Source organism: Protopterus annectens, chromosome 16.part0, assembly GCF_019279795.1.
Source record: "Protopterus annectens isolate FY-2018-M chromosome 16.part0, PAN1.0, whole genome shotgun sequence".
Lineage (NCBI taxonomy): Eukaryota > Metazoa > Chordata > Ceratodontiformes > Protopteridae > Protopterus > Protopterus annectens.
The window spans coordinates 803,819,536-803,832,925 of NC_056750.1; the positions used below are offsets into that span (position 1 = coordinate 803,819,536).

The 13,390-nt window shown below is 40.0% G+C and overlaps 1 protein-coding gene across 1 annotated transcript in view; it reads right to left on the bottom strand.

Annotated features, from left to right (window-relative positions):
* Positions 1–13,390, bottom strand: part of FKBP15 (FKBP prolyl isomerase family member 15) — a 1,242,294-nt gene that overhangs the window by 282,377 nt on the left and 946,527 nt on the right. The gene's annotated exons all lie outside the window — the stretch shown is intronic.

Here is a 13,390-nt window from a genome sequence, read left to right on the forward strand (position 1 = left end):
TGTGCGCTATCATCAGATTTGGACCTCAGAGGCCTGTCTTTATCCTTGTGACGTTTGTGAACTCCGGTAGCCGGAACCATATCCGACGACATTTTCTAGTTAAAGCGCCTACCGAAGTAATGAAAAGCAAAATCGTACCTTTGTAACAAAGACTGAATCTAGCACAAAACCGACAACTAGCTACGTCGTGGTCAGGGCCTAAGCAAGGAATACAGTAAGAATGAAAATCCTTATCAGGTATTTGCTTCCCACATGAAATACAATTATTAACTTTTTCTGACATCGGACTGGAGCAAGAAAAAGTTTCCCCAACAGGGTACTTAGCTTTGAGTGGAGAAGAAAATCTTAGGACCGAAGTTTATCAGAAAAAATAGTCAGGAGTCAGCTGACCGGCGCTTGCGAACTACTATCACCGCACGGCAAGAAAGACTGGAGAAGATGGCGTCGGCTGTCGGCTTTGTACTCCTGGCACTCTGACATCAGGGAGCGTGGCTGAACAGCCGACGCCGGACCCAGACTTTGGGATTCTGGCCGACCGAGGACTGCCTGCCGGCAGGGGAGAACCCTACAGTCATGACTGCAACAGTGAAACACGATGAACATGTAAACAATAAAACACATATACAGATCTCATGGAGTTTAAACTACATTTTCTACATGTGACTTCCTTATTTGTGCAAACTTTTTAATGTCAATAATTAACACATTTAGAATACATATCACAAAGGGGCGGCCATGGTGGTGCAGCAGTTAGCATTGCTGCCTCACAGTAAGAGGTTCTCCAGTTCGATTCTTGGCTGGGGTGCCTTCTGTGCGGAGTCTGCATGTCCTCTCTGTGGTCGCGTGGGTTTGCTCAGAGTGCTCTGATTTCCTCCCACATCCCAAAGACATGCAGCAGGTGGATTGGACACACTAAATTGGCCCTAGGTGTGAGTGTGTGTGCCTTCTGTGGAAGGTTGGGCACCGGGCTGGCAACTCGACACCGTAAAACTCCACTGCCAATTATGAGCAGACAGATAATCCGCTGTGGCGACCCCTAACCGTGAAAAGCCAGAAGAAGAAGAGAAGAATACTTATCACAAAGAAACATAGTTACATTCACTTTCAAGCACATAACTTAAATTCAGCAGCTTCCTTCTTGATACAATCTTGCTTTTCCTTCATATTTAAGTCACGCATATCTGCATTTACCTGGCATGTATACATTCATGTTTTAGCATACAGTTCCTGGATATATCACTCTTTCACTTAATTCCCATTAAGCACCCCAATTATCAACAAGGACCCCTTAGACATCCATTTTCCCTTCTAAAAACAACTATAACCTTCTTCTCCAATGACACTGGTGGCTTATTTTAGATCACCATATCCATTTACTCATTAATACAGTTTTCCCTAGTCTCTCTACCAAAACTCAAAATAAGCAAATAAGGCAACCATGCCCATTAAATTGCCCACCCCAACAAAACCGTGAAGAAATTTCCACTTGGCCTCCCTAGATCACTTTTTTTTTCACACACACTCGTTACCTTCACCTCTGTTTTATTCACACCAGTGTCCAAAACTAACACATTGCCTAGTCTACTCAGTCTTAAACGGTTACTAGCTACCTTTTCCTTTTTTAACAAAAAAGTGAACATTCTCTCATTTTGAAAACACTTATTCAGCAGGATATCTGAAAAATATCACACTAGACTTACTAGAATTAAAGCTGATTTTTTATAAAAAAAATAGGTGGTCCCATTCAAATATTCCTTAAAATAGTTCAGCATTTCGATACTTCCTTTCTAGACCATGAAAACATCAAGAATATGCAAATACTACTTAAAACATAATAAAAACACACTGTCATACAGAAACAAGATCTCCAAGGGTATTGTTACATTCCAAATGAACACACAAGTCATAGCCCTTGTGATGGGGTACATTTTCATCAGTGTCTTTACTCACTCACTTCACTTCGGCCAGATCATCATTTTGTGTACCCATCGTACTAATAAGGGAGTATTTTTTTTTATACCTCCCACATTATCATCTTGCCCTGCACAGCTGCTGTTATGGTCGATTAATGCCCTGGGAAATACCCCAACTAGGTACTTTTCCTACAGTGAAGTTGAGGACCACAAATAAAATAATGTCCTTTAAAAGCTGCCAGGAAAAAAACAGTCTTGTAACAGCTGAAGGTAAAAAAAAAGCATCTTCAGGCTAAACCAAGAGCTTATTCATGTAGATATATACTGCCACTCTGCTGTAAAACACCGTTAGCCAGTGACATAAAGGAAGGAGCTACTTTACTAGCCCTTTGGTAAAGTTTATCAAAGTCTGGAAGTTAAGCAAAGTGCTATTACACAGATACATAACTGTTTGTTAAACTGCTTTGCTAAATACATTTACTACACTACAACAAAGAGCAATACTACCTCCTTACTACAGTTCCTAACACAAACACACCTGCTTAAATTACTAAAACTGCTGGTAGGGAACAATCAGCACCTTTTACACTGTGGACTGCTCTCTGCTGACAGCATGAGGACATAGCAGTTACAACCTTTCACGTTGTCCTTTCTATGGCTTTGCTATCCAGCAAAATAAGGTCTATTCCACAAAACTGGTATACAAACTCTCTCTCTCATCTTCCACATTCTGCTAAAAATCTTCTGATTCACATCCAGTTTACATCTTCACACCACACCAGTTTGCATGAAGCCCCAACTTTGACCAAGGCATAGCATCCTGTAGGCCTATTAGGCCAACCAAAAGACAAGCAGCCTATTTCACTTCTGTTATTACAACTTAAGACATCCAACATGGCCTCTTGTTCATGTGGCGAAATGAAGAGCTCCTTAATTATCTGAATTTACTACACAGTGCCCTGGCCTTGTAATATGCAAATGTGCATGAGCTCCAGGTTAAAGGATTTCGTTTATTTTGACTGTAAGAGGATAACATGGCTATTACCTTGACTTGATGGGTTCATCAAAGAGTAAAGACTATAAATGAGGGTTGGTATGTATAGAGGAAACAAATCTACCAGACGTGTTGACTTCGTTTTAATGCTCAACAAAATAATGCTACTAGATATTTTTACAGCATACAGGTCATAGCATACATATGTATTTTTATTTCTAAGCTAACTTAATTTTCAGCAGTATATGCACATTAAGAAAAACAACAAATACAAAGGTGATCACACTAACAGTTTTCAAGATTAAATAGAATTACAATGCTCCGTGGGAGTTAATGCCATTATACCAAGTAGCTGTTACCTGCTTCATTACTTTGTGAACTTGCCTGGCTTATTTTACTTTTGTAATGCAACCTCTTGTTGGGAATGGTCTTTTTTTAATGGCTACTACAAATTAGTAGTTTTCTACTTTGCTATACTACACTGCTATTTATACCAGAATACTATTGTTTCTGTGCACAGTTTTAGGTATCTGAACACGACTTGTTTTTAATGACAGTTTTTCCACAATTCACTTTTCAGGCTACTTTAAACATCGCATTTAGCCTTTTACCTGCATACTCTGACATGTTTTAGATTGTTTGTATTGATGCTAGACTGAATGTTCAAACCTAGCCTAGTTCTAGTTCTTAGAGCAATTCTGTTATGAATGTATAATTAGTATTTTATACATACTTGTAGAACTGTTGACCTACCTTATCTTATCTGTATACTAAAGGTTCATTTTGATGCTTTATTACATTTTAATACCCTTTCTTCTTACCTTTTTCACCTTCCTAGCAATCTATCCACTACCTTGCATCAAGGGACCTGCCTGGCTTCTAAGGACCCCTGAGCCACCTCAAGCCTTGCCAAATTGGACCATCCTTTTTTTCTGCTGCCCCTGTGCTTTCACATCTCTGTACCGGACTTACTAAGTATGTTTCACTATTGACCCATACTGTAGGCTTATCTATTTTATTTGTCTTGTAATTAAACTTTGTAAAGTAATTTAGCCTCTGAGTCAGGAAAACCAGCAGCCAGACTCCTCTCCCTGACTAAAATCTCCTGATAGATTTTTCCCTCGCTACTTACCTTATCCTTCCCCACCTACTTATTCTTTTCCTGGTTACCTGCTGTAATTTCTTTTCTGCCCACTAGGTGGCAGTGTACTCTAGCCTGCGTGCCCTTACTCACTCCCCTTATTTTCCTAGTCTCAGCTCAGTGCATTCCTTTTCTACTATCTCTCATCCCTTGCCCTGTTGCCTGACTTCTCCCCCTACTACTACTCCTCTGTTCCTAGTCTGTACTTTTCTCATCCTCTACCCACTTTAGACTTAATTCTTTCTAGTTTCCCCTCCTTACTATCCTCTCTCCTACACCTTTACCTGCTCTCCTAGCAGCTACTTACCTGCTCCACTGTCTCTCTCTGGGGTTCTGGTGCTCACTGACTGTCTCTGCTGAATCCTCCAGTACTTGCTCTGGCCCGCTCCGTTCACCCTACGGGCTCACTCCGCTCCCCCTCCCCTACCCCCAATTCCCACCCACCCTCAGTGCTGTTACACTTACACATCCTTAGCCACACCCACTGCGCTACTTAGCCTATCATCTCTCACCACCAATTATCTACCCCTCCTATTGCCAACTCTCTCCTTAATCTTCTCCTCCCTACTGCAAGACAAATAACCCTCTACTCTACCTCTATCTTCTCTGCTATCTCCCCTTTAGCCACCTCTTATCTTTTCTACCATACCATATCTCATATTTTTACTTTATCTAACATTTTACATAACCTCACAACCCTATTATCTAAAATGATGATCTTACAAAACTCTAACCTGAAAAAATATCTTCTTATTACTTCTTCATTAATTTTCCTAGCATTACCCTATGTTCTAACCTTCTACGAACATTTCTCTCTAATAATGTACTTCCCCACCAACAAACTCTACCAATCACACACCCCAGCTCCCTCTCTCATAGCAACATAACCTCTACTTTAGTTTTACCTACTCCCTAGATTTCATAGATCTTCCCATGTAACTTACTTCTATAGTAAGACAAGCTTACCCAAGTACTTTAAAAGCATAAAGACTTTACTAAAACATCCCACTCAGCTTCTATTAGATGGAGATAGCCATCCTAATCCTGGCCCAATTCCACATATCTACAATAACCCACAAAAACAAACATCTAATGGTGTTTCTACCTCTATACAATTAGTTAACTCTCTCAGAATAGCTCAACTTAATATCCGTAGCATTAACAACAAACTCAGTCAATTGCACGCTCTTTTACAAGTGCATGCATTTGATATCTTTTGCCTTACAGAAACTTGGTTGAAACCCTCTACTCATGACCTAGAAATAACCCCACCTGGATATAACATCCTTAAATGTGACCGCACTTCCAAGAAGAGTGGGGGTGTAGCTATCTTGTATAAATCTGAACTTTTACTCTCATCCTATAATGTGTTACCACCCTCTAATAACAATGCAGAAACCCTTACCATCAAACTCCAGTTTAATAAATCTAAATCTATTTATATCATTTGTACCTACATTCCTCCAGGAAACAATATTAACACTCTGGAAAACATTCTTAGTAGCCTTTCCACCCTTCTACCTCAGGAAACCATTGTAATTGGTGATTTTAACATCAACTGGACTGCTTGTAGCTCCCCCAATCCTAACACCCACATTAATCTTTATGGCTTTTCTCAAAGAATAAACACCCCCACAAGAATTCACAAACCTAATAATAAAGAAACCACCCTTGACTGGATCCTTATAAATAGTCATCCTGAAACCTATACAACAGGAACGCTTCCAGATGACATTAGCGACCATGCTCTAACCTATATAACAAAGCAAAAGGCTCACAGTCCTAAAAATAACACTTTTATATCCTATCGCTCAAAGAAACACTTTCAAGCAGAGAGCTTTCAAAGTGAACTAAAGAACTGCAACTGGTCACCACTGAAACAACTCAAACTAGATGAAGCTGTTTCCTACTTTAATACTAAACTCCTACAAATCCTAGATCTACATGCCCCCTCGCTCTTCCCGAGTTAGGAACAAAGCAGCCCCATGGCTCACAAAACAAACCAGGGAAAAAATATTCCTAAGGAACAAAATATGGGCCAAATGGAGATCCACTAAGAGCTCTGCAGACCACCTATTCTTTAAACAGCTAAGAAATGCTACCAAAAAGACATTTTCCTAGACAAAAAAAAAAACGTTTATTTCCACCTTTAACAGTCTCACCCAAAAACCCTCAAAAGTTCTGGTCAGGCATTAATAAACTTCTCCAACCAGGACATACCAAAACTCCAGCCCCATCTTCAATTCCCCAAAATAATCCTTTGCAAATAGCTGATGCCTTCAACAATTACTTCACGGAAACAATTCAAACTTTTGCAAAGACACTACCTCCTATTTCCCCCAGCCCTTTCCAAAATACAAATGGCTCAGTGCCCTCCTTCCATATACAACCCATACCAACATCCTTTATCTGCAAACTCCTTCAAAAACTCAAACCTTGTACCCCTTCTGCTGACCACCTGCCAGCTGAATACCTCCAAATAGCAGCCAAAGTCATTGCATACCCCATATCCATCCTTATAAACCGAACAATCATAGAAGGTAACATCCCATCATATGGAAAGTCTCCCACATTATCCCCTTACATAAAGGAGGCAAATCCATTGATATCTCTAACTTCCGACCAATTGCATTACTCTCTCCACTGGCCAAAATAATGGAAAATGTATTCACCACCAACTACTTCAACATCTGCTCCATAATAATTTACTAGCCAACTGCCAGCACGGCTTTAGGTCCTTTCATAGCACAACTACCGCCCTGCTAACTTTTACTGACTGTATAAACAGGAATCGAAATAATAACTCCCTATCTTCTACACTATTCATTGACTTATCAAAAGCCTTTGATATGTTGAACCACGACTTACTGATCAGTGTGCTAAAAGCCCAATCTCTTGACCCACTAGCAATACATTGGTTTATATCCTATCTAGAAAATAGACAACAAGCCGTACACTCTGGGACAATAATCTCTCCACACCTCTACCCGTAAATATTGGAGTCCCTCAAGGCTCTATCCCAGGCCCTCTTCTATTTTCCATTTTTATTAATGATCTCAACACTGTTTTTCCTAAAGCCACCTGCATACAATACGCTGATAACTCTACTCTAATCTGTACTGCTAAGTCATCAACCTCTCTTCAGACCATGACTCAAACAGTATTTAACACTGTTAAAAAGTGGTTTACCCACCATTGCCTCCTCCTAAATCCCAAAAAAACAAAATTGCTGCTTTTCGCTCCCACCCAAAGGTCACCAGAAATCCACTTTACAATTATCTCTAACAATGGAACTACTATTTCCCCTGATACTACCATACGTCTCCTGGGCATTACCATAGATAATAAACTCAGCTATGATGACCATATCAATAATACCATCCAAACGGTTAATAAAAAACTAGGCTCTGTGTATAGAATCAAACCCTACCTCACACCACTAGCTAGAACCTCTATTGCCCAGACTCACCTCATTTCTATCCTAGTCTATGCTTCTGCTATATACATCAATCTATCAAAACACAATCTAAACAAAAGTACAGTTTTGTACCATCAGTCAACGCCATCTTCTTCAGTGCTTTTTTTTGCCCCATGCCAGGTCCAAAGGGTGAATTGCTTGATTTAGAGACACCCTGGATATCGTGGTAGAGGTGGGAATGCATAGATTGTAGAGTTCCAGCGTTGTGAAAAAATGTCTGATGCAACATCCATTCGTATGCGAATCAAGAGTGTTCTGCTTAGACTGTGTCCGAACATTGTCATTGTTGGAAACAAAACACGATTGCAACTGTATGTTCAGAATGAGTGCCTCCCTGTTTTATGTTACCATAACATGTTTTCTTCTGTGAAAAAAAACACATTTGTGAGTCCTAGTTTTCTTCTGTGAGAAAAAAATTGTGAGTTTGTGTCCAGTTTGGCTCTGAAAAATTATTTGTTTTCTTATCAAGGCTTGCTTGCTGTCCGCTTGCTTGTGGCAGTCGTCCAGGGTATATTTATATTTGTATGGAATCTGCAACTGTGTCTGATTGGGACATGCAGCAGGTATCCTTGAAGAATCCCTGGCCTTGTTCCTGAGAGAACTATCGGCCACTCCTTTGGGCCCCTGTGAATAGTTTCTAGGTCAACAGAGTGGGCCTAAAGAGATGCTTATGCATTTCAGGGACCCTGTAATATCTGTCTGGCTTGACAGGAGCAGGAGGAGGGAGAGAAGGAGTGAGTGCAGGACACATCCAGGACATCCGGAGAATTTCCAAAGAAATATCCTCAGGAGGAGAGGCAGAGGGAATAGATTCATCTCATCAGAAGAACCAGACCTGAAGGATTTCCCTGGGAATCTGAATGAATCCTGAACACCAGAGGCTTCATCTGAGGAAAGGTATCCGCCTCGGCAACCCTAGGCCTTTGACTGCAGGCTGCTGAGAACTCCTGTCTGATGAGCCTGGGAGCCTGGAGATCTGAAAAACTAATGAGCCAGTCAGCTGAAGTCATGATGTTTACTGAAGACCCTGAGAAAAAATCTGAAAGATGGAGATCTATCCTATGTAAGGACTGCAGTTGCATTCTTGAAGGACATCTTGAAACTAGCTATAACAACATAGCCAGATTTGCCACAGGCAACCCTTTTAGAACTCACCACTGTCACAACCTTAAACAACTCAGATGGTCAGAACTACAAAACCATCTACTGTATAATCAACTGATGATCATACAAAAAATTCATCACCCAAATAATACCCCAATCCTCACTAACCTGATCTCCCCATATAAGAAGTTTGCAACACTTCGCTCTGCAAATAAGTTACTCATTTCCAATATTAAATCTAATAATAAAGCTGGGGACTCACTTTTTACTAATGTTGTGGGCAAAATCTGGAACATCTTAAACTATGCAGTGACTCTATACTACTATTCTTAAACATAATTTTTTTTTCTTTCCAAATATGAATTCTCCTATGTATAGCAATTTAGAAATTTAAGTATTGTATTTTTAACTACTGTTTTCTGTAATTTTACTTTGCTTGGAGCTCATCTCCCTGTGCCTCTACTGAAAAGGGACATGTATCCAGCTAGATTAGCCCAGTCAACAAATGTAAAATAAAAATCAATAAAAAAAAATAAATTACATTTTGCTAAAATCAGCATAACTGATACAGTTTTAAGGTTGCCTCCTAGAGTGTAGAATTAACCCTCTTACTCAACATATGATGTAACTTTTCACCAATTATAATCTACAGTTGTTTCTCCTTCCTCCTCAAATCAAAGTCTGTTCCATAGGTCCCACTTCTGTTGCTCTTCGTTCATTTTTTGCCTGCTAGTTCTCTGTTCCATTTATTTAATCTCCTCAGCTATCTGAATCATCTGTTCCATCCAGCTGTTGGATAATTTAGGAAGAAATGGATTACTGAGTATAACATTCATTTTTTTTAAATCCACGCTGAGTATTTTAATATGTTATTGAGGTGGTCATGATACACAATGGGTGGGATATAATGTAAACAGATGATGTTGAGAGCCTACAGAAGAGATGGAAGGTACACTGAAGTGAATGAATAATGACATGAACTAAATTTACCAGGTGCGTTACGGACCATGAAGAATCGACATGCAGGATTTTGGTCAAAGCAGGGACATAATGGGTTAGAACGTTTAGCAAATGAAGCATGAATGTGAATGAAATTATGGCATGAATGAAGACACTATAGTTATATTAACTGGTGTTGCCCTTAGGGTGGAGTTTCAAACTGGAAAAGAAAAATGGCTGAAAATATATTGGACAACAGTATGACAAAGTATTGGACAAAAAGCTAAACAGGTAAAACGAGATTCGATCTAAATTAAAGGACTGGCTTGGGGAGGCATTTGCTGAGCTTCGCCGGGCAATATGATGAGCACGGTTACTTATTTACCAGTAGAGGGTTTTCAGCAAGATGATAAAAGCACTGTAGTGTAAACTAAAGTATAGGAAGTTGAGAGTTACAAAATAGGAGTGAGTAGTAGTGTAAACTGGTTGGAATATGCAGGGCGCATTCCCTTACCTCTCCCCCTACTTATACGTAAAGATCTACTTGAAAGTGTAAATCAAGATCAAAAACTCTTCTCCCATATGACCTCACAATATACCCGGTTGCTTAATTAATACGGTTAACTATGCTCTTGCAGACCCCCCTTTATCTGCTTATCTGGTTAAGCTGTATCTGGTTAATTTCTTCAGAGGGGTAACAGTCTGTAGACAGCAGCCAAGTGGTACACATGGAATATACTGACCAGGCCAAGGTCTTCAATACCATTTCCATGCTGGATCATAGAGAGGTTAAATGCAATAAAAATTGACATATATTATAATATGGATAACAAACAGGTTGAAAGACTTAACTGTCACACAATGCAAGTTTGCAGGAGTCTCATCAGAATGTATGAAAGGGATTAGCTGTGTCCCACAGGGCCTGGTGCTGGGATCTCTCCATTTTGGCATTTACTTCTCAGATCCCCAGGCAGAGAGCCAAGACATATGGCTAGGTATTTGTAAAGAAATGCAAACTGGGGTTTGTTTTTAAGTCATTCTCTGACACTCAAAACACCCCTAGCATGAACTCTTCCAGGTGTAATAAAAATAAATTCAAAAAAATTACTAAAAAGTGTAGTATTGTCACTTTTGTCAGATAACCCATCCCCACAACAAAGCATCTATAAACATACCAATTTAAAATTAAAATGTAGTCTGGGACCTAAGAACTAGGGTTGACAACTCCCTTTCTTTTGACAATCACATGACAATGGTTGTTAACCATTCCTTTTATTTAGCACAGCTAATTGCAAAAGGAATATCTTCAAGATCTAAAGAGGAACTCACCCCCCTTGTACTCAGCATTAATCAGACCAGTTATTGAGTACAATGCTGTTTTTCTCCATGCTCCCTGTAGTCTTATGCCCTTCCTGACCAAATACTGCTCCGTCTCCACTATGTACCTAAGGATCCTTTCTTCCCTCAGTCCATTCTTCTGCCAAGCCTTCTCCAGATGTGCCTTTCCTGAAACATTCACAGTCTTTTCCCAACATTCTCACACTACTGCTTAACTTAACTCTGACTAACTTGCAAAATGGCTCTTCTTTTGCATGGACTGTGTCACTAAACTCCCTTAATAAACTACACTGACGTCTTTTCTCTTCTCCCTGCCATGCTCTTTCTTCCTAGCTACTTTTCTAGCAATATGCATGCTTCTCTAGGTTTACCAATATGCCTTTTATTCTCTCCTTATGTACATTTCCCCATGCTGGATTGAGAAAAGTTTCTCAGACTTAAAGGCTGTCCTTCTGCAGTCCCACACAAATCCTTGATATAAACAGTGTCCAGTAGTTTACTATTCCATGTATATCTTGCAACATCTGAATGAATCCATTTTGGTCCATTAACCTCACTATTTTATTATGCAGAAATAGACTCTGCTTCTTAGACTCCCGTCATGACATGTTTACTTCTTACTGCCCCAAGACCTTATCGATTCCAGCATTCAGTAGCTGATATATTACATTAAATCACTTTTTATCTTTCTGATCTTACTGCCTTGACTGCTCATGTTTGCAGGCAAAGTTCCTCGCTTTCCTTCTCTGCTTCTCTATCATAAAAAACTCCCCATTTTCTACCTAATGCAAACTCCCCCACAAAAAAATTGTCTGGTCTGAGCAACTGATATTCTCTCATCTTTCTATCCTAATAACTTGCAACATATGCCCATATTTCTCTCCAAACAACTACATCCCCTTCTCATACTATTATTACTGTATGAAGCTTTCGGTTTTCTTGCCTAAACTTCCAACATTACGTAACAAGACCTTCCACCCTTTTTCAGCCAGTCTTGTTTGTGATGTTTCCTGTTATTACTTCATCTGTTCACCCTTTTCATGCCCTGCATCATAATCAGTATACACATACTTCTACACAACAATACTGTCCATCTTCCCTGAAGCTTCATGTATTTTCCTACCTGTTGCTGTCAGTGCCCATCTTTCCAAGTCCTACTGCTGCAGGTAGTAATTCCTCATCAGTTTTCCTGCATCCTTCGACCTCAATTTAAATGCTTACTTGTCCTGATCAACCTTGGCATTCCATACTTTAATACCCAGAAAGAGAGGTAATCAGTGGCACAGAGGTTCCGTCTTCCCAGTGTCTCATCTTAGTAATCCAGTAGCCCAAATCCCTGCTTATAAATCCAAATTCTGAGCAAGTCACTGAAGTCCTGGATCCTATCCTGGCTCGTTCAGCCAGGAGCATCTCTGAAAATGCCACTGCCCCCAATTTCTGCACACCCTGTCCATGCTCAGTGATCTTTCCTGTGCCTTTGTGTAGTTCTACCTGACAAATCATTAATGTCTAAATGTACTATGACGTGCATGCACCTTCTGCTATCCGTGAAAGGCTCATTTTTTGGCTTGTATCTCAGTTTACAGACAGCTCCCAATTCCACATTCCAACTCCATTTTGACTTGCTTACCCACCTAACATACCAAGTGCCAAGAGTTTCTGACCATTAGATCTCCTCCCTCCCCATCTCATCTGCCATCTTTGCTGTAATCCTTCCTAGTTTTCTTCTATAATAGCTCTCCTCATGTAAACTAATCAATTCTTCCCGTCTGTACAATGCTTGAAGCGTTGCCTTTTGCTACGTCACTTCATTCTCTTTCATCTATTTTACAACCGGCACACTTGCTATCTTCCTGCTTATTATGCCGATCTCCTCTCTCTCTTCGTCTTCAGTACTGAGCCATTTCTCTTTAATTGCGCATTCCCTTTGTTCCTTCTCTTGCCTCCCTTTTCCCCTGTTCCAGTTTTGCTTTTCTTTTTAGTCTCACTTTTCTCCATCCGATTTCCACACACTGCATGCACTCAGATTCTATTAATTCATCAATGTGTAACAGGCTTAAGTGTGAAACATTAGCGACTAACAGTATAACTCATGATCACTGCTGTGTGATTCTGGGAATTCCCCTTCAAAGAGCGAAACTATGGTATCTTGGGATTTCTCTTTTCCCCCAGTTACATAGATAAGATACAGTGATTTTGGAGTTAGTATAGATAACTAGCAGGGATTGTGAGGCACAGTGCCTAACATCATGCAGTGCAAGGGGTTTTTTAAAGCACTCGCAGGATTTTTGAAAGTCCTGCCTTGTTGATAAATGCCCTATTTTGTAATCACACTTGCGCAAATACAAATCAGCTACCCTCTAGTCATGAAGCTCTCCTCATCTGTTTTCATGCAGCTGAACAAAGGTTATAAGCTTAGAAATTTCTCCTCCTTAAATCAAAAAAATACATTTTTTACTACCCAAACCTGTTGCAAACTCTGC